The sequence below is a fragment of the Pseudophryne corroboree genome, chromosome 1 (assembly GCF_028390025.1).
Source record: "Pseudophryne corroboree isolate aPseCor3 chromosome 1, aPseCor3.hap2, whole genome shotgun sequence".
NCBI lineage: Eukaryota > Metazoa > Chordata > Amphibia > Anura > Myobatrachidae > Pseudophryne > Pseudophryne corroboree.
Genome location: NC_086444.1, coordinates 889,224,760 through 889,238,465, shown reverse-complemented (window position 1 = coordinate 889,238,465; position 13,706 = coordinate 889,224,760). Strand labels below are relative to the sequence as shown.

The following is a 13,706-nucleotide window of genomic DNA, read 5'->3' as shown; positions in this document are numbered from 1 at the left end:
AATCACAGGGAAAATGTCTGCCACGCCATTTTACCATGATTTCAGTCTGCAGCATAGGCCAATATGCGACTCCGAATACTGGTCTACTGGCCTCCGAAACACTTATAATTATATAAGTGCAGGGTGTGTGGTGGTATGGGCCCCAATTATCCAGAGGCCTATGTGCACTGCACACTCTGCACCCATTATAGATATGCCAATGCCCTTTACATAGCGGCCTGTGCGCACCTGACACCCTGCAATCATTATTCACACAGTAGTAAATGGGCCCAGCATATGCTAGGTCACCTCAGTCTGACCGTTCTGTACTGCCATAAGGAGGGGGAGGGGGGGGCTGGGCCTTCCTACAGACCTGTGAATTGTGGTATTTTGGGGCAGGGCTTAGCAACATGACAGCCTGGCCCCGCCCCCTGAAGTGTCATGCAGCGTCTCCTATCCATGCTTCTCCCAGGAAGGAGACTTTAAAAGTAGCCAACTATGCCTTAGAGGATTATTTTATAGATCACTGTTGGATGAAGTGGTAATTAAAAAATAATGCCTCAGCAACCAATTCATTTATACCAAAGAAAACAAAGATATTGTGAGCCCAATATTTACCGAACTGTAAACAGCAATTAAAATATAATTGCACCATTATTATATTACATTACCTAGGATCATATGCATCTAACAAAAGTACTATAATTTGTCATAAATCACTACTTATTCAGAGTCATACAGTATCAAATAATTTATTCACAGAAATTTGTGGTAATTTTTTAACCCTACAACGTTGTTATAGTCTAACATATTAAGCAGCATTACTATTAGATGTTTTAAATACTAATAACTTGTTTTGTTTGTCTGTGTATACAGTATATAATGATTTTATAGATATCATATTTTGCAACGTGTGTACAATATATCCAGCATGGTTCAAGTAAGACCTGCACATTAAATGGTTCTTATTACAAATAGTTTAGTAATTATTGCGCTACTATCAGATCCCTGCCTATGCACCCCAGGATACCTGGAAAATTGACTCATTACAGTGACTACACAATCATGGGCCCTGCAGTTCCAGCACACAGCTAACAATGGATATACTAAAGGGTTCATCCTGGCAAACCAATCAGCAAAGGCCACTGAATGCAAACTAAGAAGTGTAAAATAATGAATTATGACAACACTAAGTTCTGCTGCTATACTGTACCTTCATGTATCAATAAAACAACTGACATACAATAATACATCAGTAGTCCACAATCTGACAAAAGGTCTGCTACCTGTACATGTGCAATTAGAAAAATACCAGTAGTGCTAATATATTTCCCCAAAATGGTTTTATATTGTCATGAGATAAACAAATGTGTACTTCCAAAATGACAGTCATTTGGGTTCAAACTCCCCTCTGCCCTTTCCCTTCCCAAATGGATATCTTAAGTCTAATGAACAGAGCTATATGTTAATTAACTGTTTCTACCTCTAAAAATAAAAAAATGCTTGCTCTGACTGATTAACAGCATCCATGCCATCAATAAGTATGTTTGTACTTTGCTTTGCTTTTAACTTTTCACAGTACATTTATTTATTTTTATGTAGTATCCATTGTGAAGAAAAAACATTCAGATGCACAATCTATAGTACCAAGCACGGCTAATTAGATCAATTATGATAAATTCTGCAATCGAACATAGAGTCAAATTGAGGTGCCTGGCATAGTTTTTGGCCAAAAAATAGGTATGGCCCACCAACCAACATCCAGGTGACCTCATCTGGTGGGTCCCTAACACTAAGATTCAAGTACAGGGTGTGGGACCCCACCAAGTCAGCACAGGCCAGCCTCCCCAAGGCACCACACTAGTGAGAGGCTAAAGTGTTAGGGTGCGTACACACTATGCAATATCGCATACGATCAGGCTGATATTGTCCGGTTCGGTGCGATATTGTATAGTGTGTATGCACAATACTGCATATGATGCGCACTCTCGCTGGTCGTATCCAGCATCACACGTCGGACCTGCATGCAGATCTGACATGCGATATTCCTTAGGAAGGCCGCCCCGCTCCTCCCCCATCGCAGCCAACATCGGCAAGTGTGTATGCACTTGCTGATGTCGGATCCCGTCGCAGATGACACTGCATGGTTTGCAATGTTGTCCTAATGTATACATAGCCTTAGTGTTGATAAATAAGAAGCATAAGCTATGTGTTAAGGAGTGTTATATAAGCAGGGGCATAGGGAGGGTGGTTCCGGTGGAGCTCGAGCTCCAGGCGCCCTGTACTGTGAGAGACAGTACAGGGCGCCGCAGCTTCCCCTACCCGCTCGCAGCCGCAACTGTCAGTCACTGACAGTGGAGAGGCCGAGCTGCGTCACTGACAGTGGAGAGGCCGAGCTGCGTCAGTTCTCTCCCTCCTCCCCTCTGCGCTCCGTGACTTGCGTGTGATGTTGTGACATCATACGCACTGGCGCCTGACGTCATGATGTCAGATGGGCGGAGACGCGGCCATACTCAGAGGCACGGAGACGGAGTTCCTGATTAGAGTGGGTCCGCGGGCGGCGCACTATTTATAATAATCACAGGTGCGTCATTGCCTGACCCCTCACATGTCCTTTCACAGCAGGTCAGGTTTTCAAAAGTAAATATATATATATATATATATATATACACATTTCCATTAGTGTCATTTATTTCACTTGTTAATGTCAGTCCCTGAGTGCCAGATATTTTGAATAGGTATATATATATCGCCGAAACATACCTTGCTCCAGGCATCATGACACCTTGCTACACCTCTGTATATAAATGAGAGGTATTGATTAGAATGGTAAAACATGGGGTATATGCAATTGCGGTCGAATTGCCGCAAATGTCGAAAAACGGGGCATTTTCGACAAAAAAAAAAAACAGTCGAATTGGATTTGACAATGCAATACAGTACTTTTCGACAAAAAACCTGCCGTTTCAGATTCGACTTTTTGCAATTCGACATTTATCAAATTGGACATGTCTGCAATGGTAAAAATGCGGCTTTTTTGACAAAAGTATATTCAATTGAAGAATGTCGATTCGACAACAGTGCTTTTTGACAGTCATTTCGTCAATTTCATTCCGCCTCATTTTGCTGTCGTGATCTAATAAAAAAATTTAAAAACATGTTTTTTTTGTGTTTTTTTGATTGCAAATAGCATATCTGTTTATATTAGAAGGGATTATCTACTTGGTTTGTCTATTTAGGAGCCACAAGTATTATTTAATATATTTTTTAAAAGAATATATATATTTTTTTTACTGACTAAAATAATATGGAGAGATCAGTGCATGTTTTTCAGTGGGAACGGGTGGGAATGGGTTTAAATTCCTGAAAAAAATTGCGTGGGGTCCCCCCTCCTAAGCATAACCAGCCTCGGGCTCTTTGAGCCGGTCTTGGTTGTAAAAATACGGGGGGGAAAATGACAGGGGATCCCCCGTGTAATACCCCACAATGTGAAGTATTACAGTATGTCTGACATTGTGCATCACACTACAGTGCAGGTGTATGTCATTATATAACTGACAGACCGCAGCCCCAGCAACTGCTCAAGAGCTCAGGAGCAGGTCACATGACCAGTCAGGTGGTTAGGCCAGTGACAGTTGGGAGAGGTTGTTGATGGAGAGCTCGCTGAGGGGACGGAGAGAGGTGCGCTGGTGCTGCGTACTCAGTTCGGCATTAACAGCTGTGGTAACCGCTCCGTACCTGCATCTGATGGCAAAGTTAAGCTGAATTACCCCGAACAGACTCCGGTGTGTCCCGCTGAGCTTGGAGAGTAAGTCCGGTGTGGAGATCCTTATCCGCGCTCCAGAGAAGATGTCATCTCTGACGCTGATGACGGGGGCGGTAGCGGATCCCTCCCTCTGACTGCCTGCTGTAAGATACTTCTAGCAGGGACGCCTTCAGGAAAGTGTCTTGGAGGTGACTGACATTCATAGATGGGGACTCTGCCCGACAGTAAGTGTGTGAACACACAGGGAGGATCGGGAGGTGGCCCCGGACAGTCCATATAAGGCAATCAGAGGGCGCACAGAAACAGCTATAGTAGGGCTGTATATCCCTGAAGGGATTCTCACATCCAAATGAACAATATTAATCTAAAATAGCCTATTTCAACCTACACTGACTGCCCAGAGCAAGAGAAGCTATTTTAGACCGGACACAGTATCACCTCACTTTGGCATGTAGTTAGAGCCAATTGCTGCAGCATAGTGCCACTGTCCTAAAGTCATGAAGACCCTAATATTACAGCAGCATAGAGAATACAGAGACTTAAAGTATTAGCTGAGACCTCATAATTATTAAACAGTTTACCTCTAGCTATTGCATTGCACTTATACGTTGAGGACACTCTGCAGGTGATCTACAAAAACCTTAGCTGGGCTTAAGTGAGCCCTGTCCAGCGCACAGTCAGTAAACAGCCAGGCAGGACCAGGTACCTATCTTATTCAGAGGTATACAGAGTTCAGCTCGGGACAATCATTTAGGACCAATATATTAAGCCTGCTTCACCTTCACAGAGATTTATCAGCACAAATTAACTTTTTCTGCAGTTAAGGGAATACTTTCAACTTATTTATAAAGAATTCGTATGGAAAGAATACAAGCAGATTTGTTCTTGGCTAAAGGCAGGGAGTACATATAAACACTATACCTCAAAAATTCCTATTAGGCGCCATAAACTTCATGTGCACCAACGTGGTAGTAAGCTAATAACCTGCGCAGTATAAACTAAAGGGGAAAAGAACATTGATTTGTGTCACTTTAATATACTGTAGTTCTTGTCAGTGCATGCATGACACTCTATTGCTACTTTGGTTATTGAGGAATTCACTGTCCTAACCTTCTTGTATCTGATACTAGTGGTATGCATAAAAGTTCGGAGTTAAGATTTCTAATCCGCTTAAGAAGGAAGACCCAGAGACGACAGGTTCCGGCCTAATCAAACATTCTGTTTATTGTGTAGGCAATTGTTTCTGTGTATTGTGAAAAGCAAACCAATTTGTGAAATTGACATTTGTTGTAATTCTTGTTGAAAGAGAAGGGCATCTTTGAACCATATTAATAAATAAAGTGAGTTGTTGACGAAAACCAGTGACTGTTTATCCTGAGTAAATTGACAATACTCAACTCTCGGCGAAGACAAGAGAAGACCTCCAAGTACAAGGTAGGATCCTTAGGGTATATTGTTCACTAATTCCTACATTCACAGTGGGTTTCCATAACTCATCACCCGATCCCCCGTATTTTAACAACCAGCACCGGGCTCTGCGTCCGGTCCTGGTGCCAAAAATACGGGGGACAAAACACGTAGGGGTCCCCCGTATTTTTAACACCAGCACCGGGCTCCACTAGCTAGAGAGATAATGCCACAGCCGGGGGACACTTTTATACCGGTCCCTGTGGCCGTGACATTAAATCCCCAACTAGTCACCCCTGGCCGGGGTACCCTGGAGGAGTGGGGACCCCTTAAATCAAGGGGTCCCCCCCTCCAGCCACCCAAGGGCCAGGGGTGAAGCCCGAGGCTGTCCCCCCCATCCAAGGGCGGCGGATAGGAGGCTGATAGCCAAGTCCCAGCAAGCCTACCCCGCAAGCTGGTACTTGGAGAACCACAAGTACCAGCATGCGGGGGGGAAACGAGCCCGCTGGTACCTGTAGTTCTACTACAAAAAAAATACCCAATTAAAACAGTACACACACACCGTGACAGTACAACTTTATTACATACATGCACACCGACATACACACATACTTACCTATGTTGACACGAGGCTCGGTCCCCTTCTCCACGTAGAATCCACGGGTTACCTGTAAATTAAATTATACTCACAACAATCCTGTGTAGATTGGTCCTCTTCTTAGTTTGTAATCCACGTACTTAGCAAAATAAAAAAACGCAAAACACGATCCACGCACTGAAAGGGGTCCCATTGTTTACACATGGGACCCCTTTCCCCGACTGCTGGGACCCCCCGTGACTGCTGTCAAAGAGGGTCCCTTCAGCCAATCAGGGAGTGCCACGTCGTGGCACTCTCCTGATTGGCTGTGCGCGTCTGAGCTGTCAGGCGGCGCATAGCGCATAGGGGCTCCATTATATTCAATGGTGGGAACTTTGCGGTCAGCAGTTGACTGCAAAGTTCCCACCATTGGATACAATGGAGCGCCTATGTGCTACATTGTATCTCGAGTGCGCCGCCTGACAGGGTGGCTGCAGGGGGGACCCCTTGATTTAAAGGGTCCCCACTCCTCCAGGGTACCCCGGCCAGGGGTGACTAGTTGGGGATTTAATGCCACGGCCGCAGGGACCGGTATAAAAGTGTCCCCCGGCTGTGGCATTATCTCTCTAACTAGTGAAGCCCGGTGCTGGTGTTAAAAAGACGGGGGACCCCTACGTGTTTTGTCCCCCGTATTTTTGGCACCAGGACCGGACGCAGAGCCCGGTGCTGGTTGTTAAAATACGGGGGATCCCCTGTAATTTCCCCCCCCGTATTTTTACAACCAGGACCGGCTCGAAGAGCCCGAGGCTGGTTATGCTTAGGAGGGGGGACCTCACGCAATTTTTCTCAGGGTTTTTTGAACACTTTTGTGCCGTCCATGAAGTCGAATCCAGGACGCACACTATCGTCAATTGGTCCGTTTTTCGACAGCGGGACTGTCAAATCCGTTTTTATTGAATATGTCGAATTCGGGTCCCGGCGGCCGGGATTCGACTGACGAATTGTGTCGAATCCAAAAACGGTCGAATTCATTGCATATACCCCGTAGTATCCATTTTGAAAATGTTCTTTTTTTTTCAGGAAATTGTGTTATCTGCCTGTGATCATATTTATTTATCATAGGGACTTTGGCCATGGAGTGGGGTACAGTGATGGAGGTGTGGGTGTGTGGGACAGCAGAAAATGTAAATCTGGGCCTGCAGCCAAAGACAGAATCTAATATAATGAGTATGAGATGATGCTATCAAACACAGAGCAAAATAGATTGCAGGAAAGGAAAAAGCATGTAATAGGCAAAGTAACCGAGTGTTGTTTTACACAAAATCCACCAACATCTGTCATGTGGGTAGTAGTAATATGTTACAGTCCAAATACATCTAATAGTTTTTATATAGTAGTTGTTTAATTAGCTTAACATAATAACATCATTAGAATTTATGAAAGATTGTACTTGACAAACTTGTGGTTTTAATTAATTTAACTATGTAACTATAGTATATGGGGCCTAATTCAATGGTGGAGGCTAGAAAGGCATCGACTGCTCAATGTTTTACTTCTGCGTCTGTGTCTGCATCCAATGCACTGCATATATGACCCTATGATTACTGCCGGGGATGCAGATTAGAATTACATGGCGATCCATGCAATTCTGATATGCTTTCCAGGGCAGTGACTGGGAGTGTGGCTGTTGCTGGCGGGTGTGTTTTTGGGTATGCCGATGTCAAGGACTGTGTCAAAAGACGCAGTTCCACTGTCACCGGCGGCGATGTTCCATTAGATGTTTTAGGCAACCTCATTGCTCTATTGTCCGATGGTGCTGCCAATATCCAATCGATGGTGCAGCAAAAGTCACAGCTGCTACTGCATCTCCACCCACTTCTGAATCAGGCCCATGATCACTTTATTAACTAGGGATATGTTTTACAAAAATCTCTTGCTGATTCTGTACATATTATATTCACATTATTAACCTCAGAATAAATGGCACTAACAATATACATGGTGCTAGAAGTCACAAAATGTCTTAACACCATATAAAGAAGACTGGCATTACTATACCAAAGCAATAGGAAACATGCAACTAATATTCCCGGCACACTAAGCTTTATACTCACATAACTCCCTTTTTGCACATTTTGCATAGATAAATGTATAAAGTCATGGACTCGGCTTTATCACTGCCATTTATATATCTCAGCCCACTTTACAATCCCAATGTATTTTTTTTAGAAGGGTATAAGCTTACACTGCCCTTAATGCTACACCTTAAACAGCTATCTGTGGGCGTTAAGTGATTTAGCATTCAAATAGCACATACTGTGTTCCTATCGTATTATCACAGTACCAAAGAAAGAATGCCTTACAGTTCAAGGTGGGCTGATTGTGAACTGTCACAACCCACATGCTTTAAAGTATAGGTTTCTATGACTGAGCTCAAAATAATTAATGCTCCTAAATGAGAACTAAACGATAGTTAACATACAATTAAATACAAACAGGCAGCAATTTTTCCTCATTATTTACAATATAAAATTACATCTGTTTATTGATATGGTATATGTTTTACACACACACACACACACGCACACACACACACACACACACACACACACACACACACACACACACACACACACACACATACACACTAAGTTTATGAGCTTTTGCTAGTGACTACCATAATCCTACAATAATGGGTTAACTTCTGGACTAGACTGTGTGAAATACACCCATGTTGTTGACCCAAAATCTGAATGGACACAGTACAGTGCTTAAAATGTAGGTTGTACAGTTAGCGATCAACCACAGACTGACCTAAAGACATGACCAGCTGTGCTCTGGGAAATACATCTATATCTGATGTGTCTTCATATCTGCCGGTTATCTCCATACAACCACACCAGATAATCCTACAATTTGCTCCATCTTCAAATACAGAGGAATCTGAAACTTCAATAAAACGGAGAAAGGAAAATGCCATGACTTTGCTATCAGCCACGTGAAGTATTAGATAAGGCACATGAATAAGGAATCTTATTAAAGCATGGCAAATACATTCATTTCACTTAGTATTCCTTTAATTGCACTAGCCCTGGCTGCTTGAAGATAATATGCCAGGAAGAAATTGGAATTATGCTTATCTCATTTGCTGCTGGAAAGGCTGCTTGGGCTGCTGCGCCCTATATGCATCATATAAATGACTGCTCATATTAGATACAAAGTACATATACTTATGCTGATACTGTATTTGTGTCGTCATCTCTATGTCAGCATTACAATACAGAAAGAATATTTAAAGTAATTACTGTAAGCTTTAAACTGAAAAACATAGTTGAACACTTGAAAGTGCAATGCTTATTACTAGGGGATGCGGTCAATTTACCTACAATCAAAATACCGACGGTCAAAATCCTGACAACCATTGACCGATGGTCAAAATTCTGACAACCATTGACCGATGGTCAAAATTCTGACAAGGTCAAAATCCCAACATGGTCAAAATGCCGACATTTAAAATACAGACATGGTCATAATACAGACAGGTAAAATACTGACAGGTCAAAAAGTCGACATGCGTTTTTCATGACTTTTTCATACTTTACCATCCCAGTGGACCTGGAGGGGGAATATAATAGTGTGCAGCGAGGAACCGTGCCAGAAGTGTGCTCGCCATGCAAGGGGACGTGGTACACTTATACGGTGTCCATGTCAACCTATGTCGACATACACACACAAAAAAACAATGAAAAACTTGTGTCGACTTTTTGACCTGTCAACAATTTATGTCGGTATTTTGACCTTGTCTGTATTTTAAATGTTGGTATTTTGACAGTCAGGCTTTCATACTGATCCCATTACTAGAACATGTCATGTTGCTGCTGGTCCTCTATTCTGGAATTATTATAGTGGACATTAGTTATAGTTCTGTGAAATCTCTGACAAGTGATACTTTGGAGATGTTGCTGTTTTGTCAGAAACCACAAACATGTTATTTGCTCATTTAAATGTCAGGCACACATATTCACCATTGTTAATGACCAATGGACTAGAAGGAGCACATTCATTTGAACTTCTGCATCTCTGTATACTTACAGTTTTGAAGTGGTAGAAGATAGAAGCCCTGTAACCAATCATATTATCAGAATGATCACAGCAGCATAACTTATTGCAGGATATGAGTGTGCTGGTGTTGTGGACGGCAGTAATGTCACGTTCAGGGAAAGGTGTTCTCCCCATTCTGCTACCTTGCTGCTGTCTGTCCACTTTTGCTGCCGGTGAGCACTGAGTCTGTCAAACTGTATGACAGGCAGCAGCGCTGGCAGCATAAAGTCTGCCCCCTCCCTTTCCGCTCCTCCCAGCTGAACCTGTAAAGCCATAGGCAGATCCATGGGGGAATGCCATCTGTAGCCGCTGCCGGGTAAGTGTCCTGTGTGTGGGTGATGGAGAGGTCGGGGCTATTGCAGGGAATTAATGGGAAGCACCCTGTGTGCGTTGCTCTGACAGCTCTCAGTGGGGATGTAGTCATGTGACCGGTGGTCACCATACCGGTGCCGGAATCGGCATGCCGAATAGCAGGGACTATTCCAACTTGTGGTTGTCCACAACACCCATAGAATGGGAATAGAACCTGTGTCGATCTCCCAATACCAACCTCTCCCAGTGTGTGGCCTGAGTGTCTGCAGCCCCCAGCGCGGGGAGTACTTGTGTGCTCTGTCACCTGTAGTGCCCACAGGACACAGGGATGTGTGGTTATGTACATACATGTATATATTAGCACATGGGGAAATGCTATGGTTGACGGATGGTATAATGTTACAGGAGAGCACATGGTGATGTTATTCCCCATCCACCCCCGGGTGTCCCTGTCCCACCCATCACTCAGGTGTCACGACTGCTGTCACTGCGGAGTGTGGGAGCCTCATACAGGGATAATATCGCTGCATCTGTGGTACCCGCAGCAGACATGTTGAAAATATATTAAATAAGGTTGAACCTTTTGTCTTGTGGAGTCAAATTTCATTATGGTTAGGTGGCACCTAAGATCTACTGACCTGTTTACTTTAAGTATTTAAAGTAAACTGTCACCCTGTGTATGCCCCTCTGACACCCTGTGTATATGTACCACCATCACCCAGTGTATATTCCTCTGTATCCCTGTGTATGCCCCTTTGTCTCCCTGTGTATATGTGCCACCATCACCCAGTGTATATTCCTCTGTATCCCTGTGTATGCTCCTTTGTCACCATATGTATGTCACCCTGTGTATGTCCCTGTTGCCCTGTGTATGTCTCTTTGCCACTCCCCTTGTAGTAAGACCATGTCCCTTTTCTGGTACCTTGCACCACTAACCTCCCGCCTTCGCCTATCATGGTGCCATCCTGTCAGTTACTTCTGGATCCACCCCTGCTGTGTCTGTGTTGCATAAAGTGTAAGGGGTATCACTGTGAGCATTATGTGTAAGTGGCACTACTACTGTGGGCATTATATGTAAGGGACACTACTACTGTGGTCATTATATGTATAAAAGGGCAGGGGCACTACTAATGTTGGCATTTTGTGTATATGAGGCAGGGGCACTACTACTGTGGCTATTTTGTGTATCTGCAGCACTACTACAATGGGCATTGTGTATAAGAGGCATTACTGTATAGCATAATGTGAATAAGGGCACTACTATGTTGTGAAATCTGAATCAGGGGCACTACGTATGGTGTAATGTGAATAAGATTGTGGTACTGTGTTGCATAATTTTAAATGTGGGTACTATTGTACAAATTTATAGTTGCTCAGCGTGCTCCGAATACCCTAGCACAGGCCCTGGTCACATTATTAAACTCATAAATCCCAACTGTCCCATATTCAGTCCTGTTTTTCAAGGACTGTCCTACCCGCGCGCCACAGTATCTCGCGGTCGGGGGGAATTGGGGGAAGCACAGCATCTATTTACGGTGTCAGGAGACCCTGGGGGCAGCCCAGCATCTCGGAGAGAACTGGGCATGCCACCATAATGACGGGAATGGGGGTGCAGTGAAAATCTTGCACGTGTAGGTTCCCATTCCACGAACCACCTAAGTTGACAGGTATATTAAGCTGGCCACATACAGACTGATCCGGTCACTTATGGGTTTATACAGTTGATGTGATCTATATGATATACTCAGTGGTGGGATTCAACTAAATTAGCAACAGGTTCTATGTCCCAATGACCATTAAGTATACCAAAAACTATACCGAAAGGTAGTTTAATAATTCATGGCAGAAAAGTGGGACTAGCAGAGGGGGGAAATGTGGGACTAGCAGAGGGGGGAAAAGTGGGACTAGCAGAGGGGAAAAAGAGGGACTACATACATACCCCCAGCCAGTTACCATAAATGGTTAAATTCACGTTTAATAAAATTCATCTGCTGAAATATGTAGTCAGGGTAAAAATACACATGCTATTATGTATCCAATAAAAAATTTTTATCAAATCGTTATACAAAGAAAACAATCTTGTGCATTGTTTCCTAATTTAAACCTGGGTTAGGAATAAACCAAATCAAAGTAAAAATAAATAAATATAGCCTGTGGATAAAATCATATGGTACACAAAAAAATTCCAACAATAGCCTAAACGGCTCAAACAATGTCCAGGGAACTGTATATCCTGCCAAATAGACTATCCTTATGGTGCTGATGGTCAAAAGGAAGCCTCTAATGTGTAGGCTGATCAGTCAAATAATACATTCAAATAACTATGCAACAATGGTTGTGCTAACAATCACAATGCACCTGTTGTAATGGTAGTTCATGTCCTACCTCTGGGTAATGCAGGGAGGGTGCTGCGTTAGCCTGGGTGGTAAAGTTTAAGACCTGCTAATAGGTGTACATTACTAGCACTCCATTCCTATGTCCACTTACTTCAGATGTGGCCGAGTGGGACAGGAGGTGTTCCTATCTCTGTTTTTCCATCTGCTTATCCCTTACTGGGATCGAGTTCCACACTCCTGCTGCGGGCTGATTGAACGCCGGAGCCGCTGGGTGACGGGCGTAGCGTCTCTGATTCAGGCTAGCCGGGTCTTCATGTACCGCCGCGTGCTCTCCTTCCCCTCCGGGAAACTGTGTGCAGCGTTGCCGGGTGACTTCCGGTTCTTACGGCTACTGGAACTGGCGGCGCTCATTAGCAAACGGTTCGCAGAACCATACCTAACATTAGGTATCGGTTCTGTGGAACCGGTGAGAACCGGCTGAATCCCATCACTGGATATACTACAGCACAGTCATCTATTCAGCCTGCCTTGTAGCACCAAATCTGTTATGCAAGATCGGATGAATACAGTTAAGGAGGTACACACGGAGCGATAATCTAAGCAATCTGACTAGATTGCTTAGATTTTCAGCAAGATCGCTCCGTGTGTAGCTCTAACAGCGATAGCGATGCGCAGCCCCGCGTATCGCTATCGCTGGTGCTAGATTGGCCTGCATGCGGGCCAATCTAGCGGGTCGCTCACTTCACCCGCTGGGTGAAATGAGCGCCCCCCCTTCCCGTCTCCCCCCGCACGCTCAGCACACATCGCGCTGTGCTGAGCGCCGGGAGAGATGTGTGCTGAGAGGTTCACTCAGCACACATCTCTCCCGCATCGGGCCGTGAGTACTGGCCTTTAGTCCTGAGATGAGAATATAGCCATTGCTTGCTGCCTTTACAGATTAACAACCAGAAACAATGATTGTTAATACATAAAATGTAATAATTATTTTGTTTGAATTTAACTCGGTTCAATTGTACATAATATTTTTGCGACACCTCTCCTTTGATAGCTTTGTCCTCTCCCCCAACGCGAAGTACCTACAACCTTAGCAGCTACACGACAAAGCCATAGAGACCTTTGATAAATATCTGCAGTATTTACGCCATATTGTACTTTTATATATAGAACTAGGGCTAAGGCCACACATAGTAGCCAAGCGGAACCTGCTTGGCCAAAAGGGGGGTTTGTG

The 13,706-nt window shown here is 44.0% G+C and overlaps 1 protein-coding gene and 1 long non-coding RNA gene across 7 annotated transcripts in view; one reads left to right on the top strand and one right to left on the bottom strand.

The window, feature by feature from the left end:
- Positions 1-13,706, bottom strand: part of ANK2 (ankyrin 2) — a 939,290-nt gene that overhangs the window by 540,138 nt on the left and 385,446 nt on the right. The gene's annotated exons all lie outside the window — the stretch shown is intronic.
- Positions 3,467-5,103, top strand: LOC134960062 (uncharacterized). Its single transcript, XR_010187702.1, has 2 exons — positions 3,467-3,969; positions 4,876-5,103. It is a non-coding gene; the product is annotated as an uncharacterized LOC134960062 (long non-coding RNA).